The sequence below is a fragment of the Homarus americanus genome, unplaced genomic scaffold (genome assembly GCF_018991925.1).
Source record: "Homarus americanus isolate GMGI-L3 unplaced genomic scaffold, GMGI_Hamer_2.0 scaffold58499, whole genome shotgun sequence".
Taxonomy (NCBI): domain Eukaryota; kingdom Metazoa; phylum Arthropoda; class Malacostraca; order Decapoda; family Nephropidae; genus Homarus; species Homarus americanus.
In genome coordinates this window covers 214597-227500 of record NW_024739292.1, presented here as the reverse complement: position 1 = coordinate 227500, position 12904 = coordinate 214597, and positions in this window count along the sequence as shown.

Sequence of the window (12904 nt, the reverse complement as noted above, 5' to 3'; positions counted from 1 at the left end):
CGAGGGAATGTTCAGGGTTTACCTTACTCTCGGCTCTGTTAGGCTTACCGCCCTCATTGGGGATCCATTTGCTACTGTGAGAATTTGGTTATTTCCTGTAGCGAGAGGGATGATAGATAGATAGATAGATAGATAGATAGATAGAAGATAGATAGATAGATAGATAGATAGATGTTAATTCATGTGTGAAATTTAACACAATTGGTCTCTCATTAAAGACAGATTATGCTTCTAAAAACAGGAAGAATTTACCTGTCAAACACCTGAAGTCATATGTGTGTGTGTGTGTAGAATCATATATCTTGATAATCATAGTGAAGATAATGGAGAACACACACACACACACACACACACATTCATCATCCCTTGTCATTATTCATTATTTTATCTTTTCATTATCGTCTTATCTCTCTCATGTACACCCCAGTATTACCAACCCGAAGCATCTCTCTTTAACCTTGTTTGTCGAAGCATTATGGACGGGGAACTGCTGACGTTAAACCAAATGATATGGCAATAATTGAATTTACTCCTTATCGAACGAAGTGTCGAATTAGACTGTCAAATGCGACTGTCGAACGGGACTGTCGAACCAACATCCTTGATTTCAAAGGCTTAGGATGGGAGGGAGTGAGGAGCCTCGATGTAATTAGATTTACTTTCAATAGGTGGATAAACATTGGCTGTGTGGTTTAAAGTATCGGATTTGTGTTTCGATGTTGGGGTTCGAGTCACAGAGGGAACGGCGTCGCGTCTAAAAAAAAAAAAAAATCAAATCAAATCAAATCAAATCGGAGTTTTTTTTCTTGTTTGGTTTGTTTCAGCTGTTTGTTTACGGACGAGATAAGTAATGATTTTTATTGTTTACTTATATATTTTGGAACACGTGTCAATGTTTATCTTCTCCTGATTGTTCGGCCATTGTCGTTGTGAATGAGATCTGAAAATGTGGTCAATTTGTTTGTTGCAAAAATGGGATGTATGTATATCCGTGTATATGGAGTGTGTTGTGCTTGTGTTGTGAGTGTGTTGTTGTTGTGTAGTAGAGTGTGATGTAGGGTGTGTGATGTAGTGATGTAGGGTGTGTGTGAGAGGTGGCCGAGCACAGACTATACACCTTCACGGTATTTCTGACGTGTTGGAATGATTCTTGACCTTTGACATTTACCTTATATGACCTCGAGGGCAAACGGGGGAAGCATCACTGTAAAATAATTAAACACAACACGATACTTTACGGTGTGTGTGTGTGTGTGTGTGTGTGTGTGTGTGTGTGTGTGTGTGTGTGTGTGTGTGTGTGTGTGTGTGTGTGTGTGTGTAGTATATAGTTATTATTATTATTCAGTTATTAAGGTTAATACTAAAAGTTATCATAATTAACAATATATTAGGTTGTAGTGAAGTGTTGTATGTTCATGTTATAATATTGTAATGGTTGTGGTTATTAGGGAGGTTATTGTAATTAGTAACTGGGTAATTAATGAAGGAAATTAATTACTTTTACATAATTATATCGCTTTTTTTATCTTATTTCTTCTTGTTCTATAGGTTATGTTTTTTTTCGTTTTTCTCATCCTTCCTTCTTTCACTTTCCTCTCTCCTCCTCCTCTTCTCCTCCTCCTACCCTTTGCTCTCCTACTCTTCTCTCTTTCCCTTCTCCTTTCTCCTCCTCCTCCTCCTCCTCCTCCTCCTCCTCCTCCTCCTCCTCCTCCTCCTCCTCCTCCTCCTCCTCCTCCTCCTCCTCCTCCTCCTCCTCCACTATAACTTGTCGACCACTCAGAATCTTAATTGCTTTCCAATATCCAATTTTTATTTTTATTTATTTATTTATTTTTGCTCTTTTAAGACGTATTAGGAATTCGTAGAGGAGGTTTAATCATCAATGGTTAGCTCTGCGCCTGACGTCTCTCCCGCTCTTGCCTCACTCTCTCACGGTCTCTATCTTTTTGTGTTTAGGTCATTGATTCTGGTGGTGAATGCTTTACCCTAGGTGCTTCTCTCTCTCTCTGCCTTTGTTTTATATTTTCTCTTACTTGCTTCTTTCTTTCTTTCTTTCTTTTCTTTCTTTCTCCACTTTGCTTGTTTCCCACCTCCTCCTTTCTCTTTACCTTTCCTCTCACTTCTTCCCTTCCATCTATCATTCTGTCCCTTTTCCCCACTTTCCATTTGTTCCTCTTTCACCTCTCATCTCTGATTTTCCTTTTTTCTTTCTCATTTGTCTTTCTCACTTTGTCTCCATTTGTCTACTGTCTGGTAGTGTGTTTCTCTGTCTGAATTTCTCTTTTTTTTATTTCTCATTCTTTCTCTCTTTCTCATTGCCTTTCTCAGTGTCTGTGATTTGGCTCTTCAATAGCTCTCGTAAGTTTTTTTCCACTTAAAGAACAAATCAACACATTGTAATTAGCAGTTTTAGGGATTATCTCTGTGGTTGTTGAATTAAGGTCAATTTAAGGGATTATCTCACGTGGTCTTGAATTAAGGTCAATTTATGGATTACAATAAAGATAGCCCACATTCCTCCCTCCACCTCCCATAGCTTATTACCTGGAGGATTTGGTTGGTTAGGTTAGGTTAGAGAGAGAGAGAGAGAGAGAGAGAGAGAGAGAGGAGAGAGAGAGAGAGGCAGGAGAGAACCCACGTTCGGGGCACCATGAATCGCGTTTCAAATTTCATGATGATCTGTTAATGTTTTTGATTTCCCAATAATGACCATTGAAGCCACGCGTGAAATGTTGGATGGACTCCAGAGTTAGGGAGTCCGCATGGAGGGGAGAGGAGAGAGAGAGGATTCAGTCACAAGAGAGGGGAGTGGTGGATATCTGGCTTTGAGGGGAGGGAAGAGGATTCGCTGTATGGGGAAGGGGTATATATAAAGTGGGGAGGGGAAGGGGTAGAGAACGGAATGGGAGATGGATAGAGAAATTGGGAAATGGGGCGGAAGAGAGAGAGAGAGAGAGAGAGAGAGAGAGGAGAGAGAGAGAGAGAGAGAGAGAGAGAGGTATGGGAACGAGTCGGAGAAGGTGAAAGGTAGGAAGGGAATGTAATGGTCTGGAGGAGGGAAGGGGGGAGTAAGGGGTAAGAAACGAGGGAAATGTGGAGGAGAAAAGGAGAAACGAAGATGGTGGAAGAGGAAGGGGGTGATAACGATGGAAAATAATAAAGAAAGACGAGGAAAATGGAAATAAACTAAGATTAGAATAGGAAATGGTAGAAAATGAAGGGACAATGATAAGAGAATAGGAATTTGATGGAGAGGAGAAGAATGAGGAATGAGGAGATGAAGTAAAAGAAGAAATGAAAGGGAGACGAATGAGGGAAGAAGAGAAGGAATGGGGAGAGATAAAGGGAGAGGAAAATGAAATTAAGGAAGGAAGGAAGAAGGAAGGAAGGAAGAGATGAGGAGAGGAGAGAAAATGAAGGAGGAATGATAAAGTGGGAAGAACAACGATGGAGGAAGAAGTAAAACGAGAGAAGCAATAACAGGGAGGAAAGAGTAATGGGAGGAAGGAGTAATAGGGAGACAGGTAATAATGAGGGAGGAGGATAATGAGGAGGGAGTAGAAGGAAATATGAGATAATAAAGAATAAGGGGAACAATAATGGAAGGAGAATAATGAAGAGGGGAGATGGCTGTGACAGGGAGGGAGAGAGGAGAGAGAGGGAGAGGAGAGAGAGAGAGAGAGAGAGAGAGGGGGGAGAGAGAACTCGACGAGACAAGGGCCCCAAGTCCATTAAGACCCATGTCGTAATAGGCCCTTCCGTAATAGGCAATAACCTAACTTCAACCTACCCATCAGCCGTGCTACCCACCCTCCCCGCCCCCAGTTTTAATGGGTCGTCGGCGGGTTCTAATCCTAATGGGTTTTGAAGGTTTCTTATACTAATGGGTTCACGTCATTAGAGGAGTTCCATCAGTAATGAGTTTCAGTGAGAAGGGATTCTAGTCTTAATGGATTTGGTTAGATTAGGTTAGGTTTGGTTTGGTTTGGTTAGGTTTGGTTAGGTTTGGTTAGGTTATATTGGGTTAGGTTAGGTTATGCTAGGTTTGGTTGAGTTGGATTAGGTTAGGTTATATTAGGTCAGGTCACGTCAGGATTGGACTAGGGGCCCGTGTACCTACAGCGTAATAATCAGTGATGAGGGCAGTTAGGGTCATTAAATTAAGGAAGAGTCGTAACTCTTAAGTGATTACAAACATTACCACGTGGCTGTTAGTAGGTCTGCCCTCTGTTTACTGTTAATTACCTTAGCATGAACACCAGCACTGTTAACCGCAACAACAAGAGCACCGTTAACCGCACATAGACAAGAACATCATTAACCGCAACAACAAGAACACCATTAACCGCACAAACATCATTAACCGCAAAACAAGAGCACCGTTAACGCAATAGACAAGAACATCATTAACCGCAACAACAAGAACACCATTAACCGCAATAGACAAGAACATCATTAACCACATAGACAAGAACATCATTAACCGCACATAGACAAGAACATCATAACTGCACATAGACAAGAACATCATTAACCGCAAAAACAAGAACACCATTAACCGCACATAAGACAAGAACATCATTAACCGCACTATACAAGAACATCATTAACCGCACATAGACAAGAACACCTTAACCGCACATAGACAAGAACATCATTAACTGACATAGACAAGAACATCATTAACCGCACATAGACAAGAACATCATTAACCGCACATCGACAAAAACACCATTAACCGCACATTGATTACTGTATGGTAATTCACTTAATCACCAGTGTATGTTAATTTATCTTATATTTTTATTGGAGTATTTTAAAAGTTGAAGAAAATACTAAATTATCTATGTGTTTGTTTTATTAGAGAGAGAGAGAGAGAGAGAGAGAGAGAGAGAGAGAGAGAGAGAGGCAAGAGATACAGTGTTGCGTCTATCATCCTTTATAAACACGAACTAACTACTGGTAATATTTAATGGTCATTCCCATCAATCCTCGCGTGTTAGAAGATCATCCTAATTATCAAACATTAACACGTTATTACCACACGATAAAACTGGTGAATATTCTCATTAAGTTTTTTATGTTTTTGTTTGTTTTAATCAACCTTGAACTTTCTCTGGCAAACTTTTTCTCTGGTCTCTTGTTTTTTTCTTTCTTTCTTTTATTATCTCTGCTCTTGATTCCTCTCTCTCTCTCTCTCTCTCTCAGGAGGAAAGACAAGGAGAAGAATCAGTAAAGGTCAAGTATCTTAGGTCAAAGGTCAAACCATTAGTAATATTTCAATTGTTGTTACACCCTAAACTGGCTTTAATCTATGTGTGGTGGTTGTAATCTATACGGTAGTTAAAATTATGATATCTTAATTAGTATCATTCTATCGTACGAAGTAGTTAACGATATTGGTGTTTGATGATGATAAGGTTGAAATCCCGGTAAATATAAATGGGATATTGTCTTTATCGTTGTGTTAGTATCTAGTTAATATGGTTTGTTATATGTCAGTCTGCATTCATGTGTGTGTGTGTGTGTGTGTGTGTGTGTGTGTGCTACTTTGGGTATCACACATGTAAATACTTGCAGTTGTAAAATAAAATATATTTCCTCTTTTTTTGAGAGCTTAAATTTAATCCTTTATATTCCAATGCTCTGCCATGGTGACCTGCAATATTTTTACCTCACAATACTGCTGGCTCTGTCTCACCCCTCACCTCTCACCCCTCTCCCCTCACCCCTCACCTCTCACCCCTCACCCCTTCCTCATAGCTTCTGTTCCACTCCTCACTCCTCCTCCATAGCCTCTGTTCCACTCCTCAGCCCTCCTTCGTATCCTCTGTTCCACCCCTTACCCCTCTCTCATAGCCTCTGTCCCATCCCTCACCCTTCCCTCACAGCTTCTATCTCACTCCTCTTCCATATTCTCTGTCTCAACCCTATTTCTTCACAGCCCTTCTCCTCAACGTCTGCCCCTCCCCCCACCTCATACAGGAGAGAGATATATATACAGGGTGTCCATAAATTATTACCCTAAGAACAGAATCCTCTCATGTTTTAATCAGGGTAATCATTTATGAAACACCCTGTATTTTATTTATTTTTATTTAATTTTCTCATATACAATTGAACTAATAACCTGATTATAATTATTACGTATTATCATCGTAATTACAGGTTAATAATCTTCCTTTACAATGGTTAAACGTAACTTTAATTAATGTAATGTAGAACTGTAGAGGTGATACAGTGTTGTAATCAGCTGTACTGTAGTGAATTTTGGTAAATTTACAGAAGGCTTATATTAACTTGGTACAACAGACGATATATATGTTGTAATTAGAGAGCAGATGTGGCTGACTATATTACTACCTTTAAATATATTACATCTACTTTAACCACACCGCCAGCGTTACCAAATTAACCTACTAATGCCTTTCACAACGTATCTGTGTATTATAAGTGTGTTATAAGTTGATAATTTACCCCAATAAGTGTGTGTAGTATTATAAGTGCGTTCTCCCAAGTGTCTTTGTGATGATATACCTTTGCTAAGTCAATTATAATTACCGGTAAATAGGTTGGTTGTTTCCTAAGTAAGAATCAAAGGAGAAATGTCATCACGCCATGTGGATTTACTAGAATTTAAAAAGGTTTATAGACCATTGAGATAAGCGTAGGTACTGTCGGGGCTAATGATACATAGAGAAAAGTTAAGAATTTAATTTATCATCACTTTATATTGTTGATGGTTTGAGTAATTATTGAACTAGTTAAGTGTTTAATGAACTTATTTGTTGAAGTGTAGTAATCATGCCAGCTATGATTTTATATACTGTTATTTTTTGTATGTTTAACCTACCGTATTGTATTCTTGACCCACTTATATTTGACCCACCTAACCCACCTATACTTAACCCACCTTTACTTAACCCACCTATACTGGAGACTGAGCCTTACACCATATCTGATATAACTAACATACTTGACATACATATTTGTAGTACAGATAAATACACGTTGGGGGTAATTAAGGAAAGAGTCAAAACAAGCCCTCGTATAGTTGGCTGTAATGATATATGAAGTGGTATGAGGTGATGTTTTTTCATAACTTTACGGCTTAATGAATTACGCGTCCACCTTTATCAACTTAACACGTATCTTGATTCTATTAAACGATTATAAATTATGTTTGTAAATTATTATTCTCTTACAGCTTTACCCAATCCAGCTTGGTTATGTTAAGCTTCACCATAGTCCAAAGCTTAAAGAGGATATTATACGTCTGAAACTGTGGCTGGTTTGAGGTTGGGTTACTGGCTTTGTTTGGTTGGTTAGGGAAAAAAAATATATGTTGAGGGGATCATAGGTAGAGTGTGTGACCCCCAGGTGTTGCACAGGTACAAAGCGGGAACACCTGTGAGCTGGATTAAAAACACAACAGTTGTCTGTGTTCGTTGTAGTATTCAGTAGGCAGAGTTGGTGGTAGTTTGAGCTGTTACAGTGGGGATTTACACGTCATGTTCTCTCTCTCTCTCTCTCTCTCTCTCTCTCTCTCTCTCTCTCTCTCTCTCTCTCTCTCTCTCTCTCTCTCTCTCTCTCTCGTGGTGACGGTGGTGTGTCGTGTTCTCTGTTCATAACTATATTTTGGTCGTCTAGGCCAGATTTCTACACTCTTAACATTTGTGTACGAGGGTTTATCATGTTGGCAACTTGTGAAAACTGACAGTAACATTTCACAAGGTGCTTCAAACATATCGTGTGTCACTCCTAAGCGTTTGAACTATGTTGAATATCCCACTACGAACGTATAAGTGATTATGTTACTTTTATACCTCCGAGTCATATATTTATTAGACTTCACAAGTATATTTATTAGACTTTATATGTTTATTCGCTTTAACATCACATATTAAAGTGGTTTATTTTAACTTATATTCCTACACTGGTATATCTTGGTTAATATTAATTTAACATTGAGGTTAATTCTTTACCTGGGAGTTATTTTAGGTTAATGTTCTAAGTTAGGGTTCCATAGGCCGTAGATAGATACTGGTTGGTGATATTTAGATGAAGTTTTGTTAACAACCATCTAGCTTTTTATTGTTATCGTATATATTAAATAACAAATAATCCAGTAAAATTAATATTAACTAAAAATTGATCAAATTATTATATCTGTTTAGGTATAATTAACTAAGGTATTGTGCGTCATTTATTTGGTGGTAGTTAAAGTTTGCGGCAACAGCTCATTAACGGTCTTCACTATGGGGACGATAATTGTAATATATGTTTAAGACATGACGATTTTATTCAGCTCAGATGGGAGGGGAAGAGGGGAGGGGGGTGACCTGTTCATTAGGGGTTAATAGACTATCTCCCTTAATATAACTGACTGTAGAGACACTACCAAAAAATTCTTAGATATTTATGACAAAAATACCAAAGAGATAAACAAGAAAGTGTATTAAATTTTGTATCGTGAGTCCAGTTGATGTATATAAATAAATTCTCTGATTTATTTCAATACATTCAGGTATTGTTACTCTTAGTGTATAACATATGAATGATTTTATGATTCGGAAGACCAGATGAAAATACAAACTCAATTCCCTCTAGAGAAAAACAAAAAGACAAACTGTAGTGAATTATTCTGTAGATGATATAATACGATAGACTACAGTGAACATCAGTTGGTGTCACAGTACAGTCACACACAAGGACAAAAAATGGCAAAGGAATAAGTCAATTTAAACTAGTCTTTTCCAGATGGCTTTAGCATATGACAGTATAATTGATTTTGTCCCATAAGCTATACTCGTTCATTAAGTTAACATAAATGATCATTCTCACCTGGATATACAGGTAAATGGTTACTTTTTTCAATGGTATGTAGTCAATCACTGTAAAATATCTCCCTAGGCTCGTTCTAATTGGCCTCGCTCATCAAATAGTTTTAAATTGTGATTGTTGGGATGATTGTTGTCAATAGCATTTATTACTACGTTGTTTTTATACTCTGAGTTAATTGTTACTGTATACTGTTGTAGCCAAAAGTTTCTTCACACTTAGGAGTTTCCGGCCATGTTGTGATGTGGTCCGCTTATAGCCAATGACTCACATTTAATAATATAACAACAACACTTGTAAGTATCCAATAATAAGAAAAAATTGTTGTAATATATTGCCAAAGTGTCGAGGGATTTATGACCTTCGCTAAATGTACATTGGTGTATGTGATGAATGTTGAACTGGTCGACACTGGGGCTGAGTTAGTTAAACGTGGCATGACTTGACCGTAGACTTTTATACGTTGAGGGATGGTGGTCAGGAATCAGATTGGAATATACATATATAATATCCTGTATAATTAGAGAGATTTATCTTTCTAGTTTCTTGTATTGGTAACTAGTCTATTGATAATATTATAATGTACATAAAATCTTAGTTGTGTATTTTCCTTATGTATTTTTAGTTTTGAAGTTAGGAAAGTGAAATTTGGTAAGGAGGTGCGGGTAGGGTGGGGATGGTCACACACACACACACACACACAAACCATATCGGCAAATCTAACCATTGGATAGACCTGCCTTCAATCAAGCCTGCCCACACACTGCCCACTGTAGTTAGATCCAGCTGATCATTTCAACATTTTTACCAATCTAACAGTCTGGTTTCCCGGGGACAATCAACTGAACAGATGGAGTAGAACATTATACAGAACCTCCCTATTGCAGGCAGTATCACACTGTCCAAATCGTTCAAACGCCGTGACTCAAAAGTAGCGTCCTGATTGGTTAAAAACTCTCATGGCTTTACTGTATATGGCATATCGACCAGGCGTCATCTTGTTAATCACTTCAGTTAAAATTCGGCAAGATTTTTATCATTTCAAAGTCATTAATCATATATTGAAATTAGAGAAATTATATAATACGCTGGCAAGAAAAAATATTTGATTATTAATTCATATTTTTACATATGATTCAAAATCACATTATATACGACTGACCAATCTTAAAATAGAAAGATTAAATGAGTGTTAATAACTAGCATGACTACTAGACTATTACTACTATTAAAACCAAGAAATTAAAAAAAAAAAAAAAAATCACATCAATAACACTAAAAAAAATCACCGCTACTTTAAATTTCTATTTTTACTGAAGAAAATTAAGAATAACTGTAGTGTAATAAAACCAATAGTAATATATTAACTGTGAATTATAATGTGTAACAATGGCAGTAAACACACGTCATTGACCCCTACAAGAAACCATTGTAAAGTGAATGTAAACTAACTCATAACTACCTATCATAACTACCTATCATAACTACCTATCATAACTACCTATCATAACTACCTATACTGATGGATATATTAGACCCATAAACTGACGAAGAGAGACAAACCAAAAAAAAAAAAATACCGATAAGGATAATTATGCTATTAAATTTTAACTCACTGTGTTAATTGATCTCATTAGAGACACAAATTAAGCGCCTGATGGCCAGTGTGAGAGCGATTTCTCACTTGGTAATAAAAAAAAAAAGGTGAAAATTAATATCCACGATGGAAATTATTATCTGTTTGTAAAATCCTGGGATGGTATGAATGGGTTGTTTGCTAATTCTTACCTGGGACACACACAAAAATATCTCATGATCCTCTAATTACCTTTCACAGTGAGTTGCCAAAATAGCATCCATTAGCCAGATTACTAGTCAACTAATTCTTGGTGTATTTTCTTCATTAAGTTTCAATGTTCCTGATGTGGTTTTTTTTTATTGGTTTGGTGAAAGTTTGTCAATGTTTGAATAGTTCTCTCTCTCTCTCTCTCTCTCTCTCTCTCTCTCTCTCTCTCTCTCTCTCTCTCTCTCTCTCTCTCTCTCTCTCTCTCTCTCTCTCTCTCTCTCTCTCTCAGCCATAAACCTATAATCTTGAAGTCTTCTCTCCTTGCTCTTAGGACTCTGCTTCCTCGACATGTAATATTAAGACATACGCGATTCTTAAGACATACACGCTATTGCTTAAGACATACACCTATTAACCCCAAGACACCTATTGCTTAAGACATACACGCTATTGTAAGACATACGCTATTGTGAACATACACGCGATTGCTTAAGACATACACCCTATTGTAAGACATGCACGCTATTGTGAACGCGCGCTATTGTAGAACATACACGCTATTGCTTAAGACATACACGCTATTGCTTAAGACATACACGCTATTGCTTAAGACATACACGCTATTGCTTAAGACATACACGCTATTGCTTAAGACATACACCCTATTGCTTAAGACATACACCCTATTGCTAAGACATACACGCTATTGCTTAAGACATACACCCTATTGCTTAAGACATGCACGCTATTGCTTAAGACATACACGCTATTGCTTAAGACATACACGCTATTGCTTAAGACATACACGCTATTGCTTAAGACATACACGCTATTGCTTAAGACATACACGCTATTGCTTAAGACATACACCCTATTGCTTAAGACATACACCCTATTGCTTAAGACATACACGCTATTGCTTAAGACATACACCCTATTGCTTAAGACATACACTCTTAATAACTACCGTGGCAATATTACCCAAAATGTAAACAATGTACCAGGCTTAATACACTCTTACTCAAAACTTATAAAATGTAAACAATGTACCAGGCTTAATACACTCTTACTCAAAACTTATAAAATGTAAACAATGTACCAGGCTTAATACACTCTTACTCTAAACTTATAAAATGTAAACAATGTACCAGGCTTAATACACTCTTACTCAAAACTTATAAAATGTAAACAATGTACCAGGCTTAATACACTCTTACTCAAAACTTATAAAATGTAAACAATGTACCAGGCTTAATACACTCTTACTCAAAACTTATAAAATGTAAACAATGTACCAATGTACCAGGCTTAATACACTCTTACTCAAAACTTATAAAATGTAAACAATGTACCAGGCTTAATACACTCTTACTCAAAACTTATAAAATGTAAACAATGTACCAGGCTTAATACACTCTTACTCAAAACTTATAAAATGTAAACAATGTACCAGGCTTAATACACTCTTACTCAAAACTTATAAAATGTAAACAATGTACCAGGCTTAATACACTCTTACTCAAAACTTATAAAATGTAAATAATGTACCAGGCTTAATACACTCTTACTCAAAACTTATAAAATGTAAACAATGTACCAGGCTTAATACATTCTTACTCAAACTTATAATAAAAATGCTCAACCAAACCATTTTTTCTTTAGTAATTTTCAACGTTAGTAAATTATTTAATCACGATTGTCATTTCTTGGGTCGTGATTTTGAACGTTAGTAAATTATTAAATCACGATAGTAATTTTTTTCGTGATTTTGAACGTTAGTAAATAATTAAATCACGTTGAATTATGTCAAAGTAAAAAAATAAATAAATAATACGCGTTAATAAGTCAATTTTGTTAATGTAGGAGAGGAGAATATTTATTAGTGATGATCAATAGGTAGAAATTAAATGATCTTTCTCGTGTATTTCATCCTTGAGGGAAGACTTGTAGTGGGGTAAGGGGAGGGGGGGGTGTGACGGGAAAATTTTTGAAGGTTTCTTAAAGGAAAAATGTAAATTACCTTGGGGATAATATGTACACACGCGGTCACACACACACACACACACACACACACACACACACACACACACACACACACACACACACACACACATAAGCACTTGCCTCTGACCACACACGCACCCACTAACACCTTGAGGTAATTATTTCATTCTCATTAGTGTATTTAGTGAAGGTAATGTGACCTGTGAAATAACTCACAGGTTGTCAGTTCTAAAACACTTTAAGGTATCTTGTGGTCATCCTTCAAAGTCAATG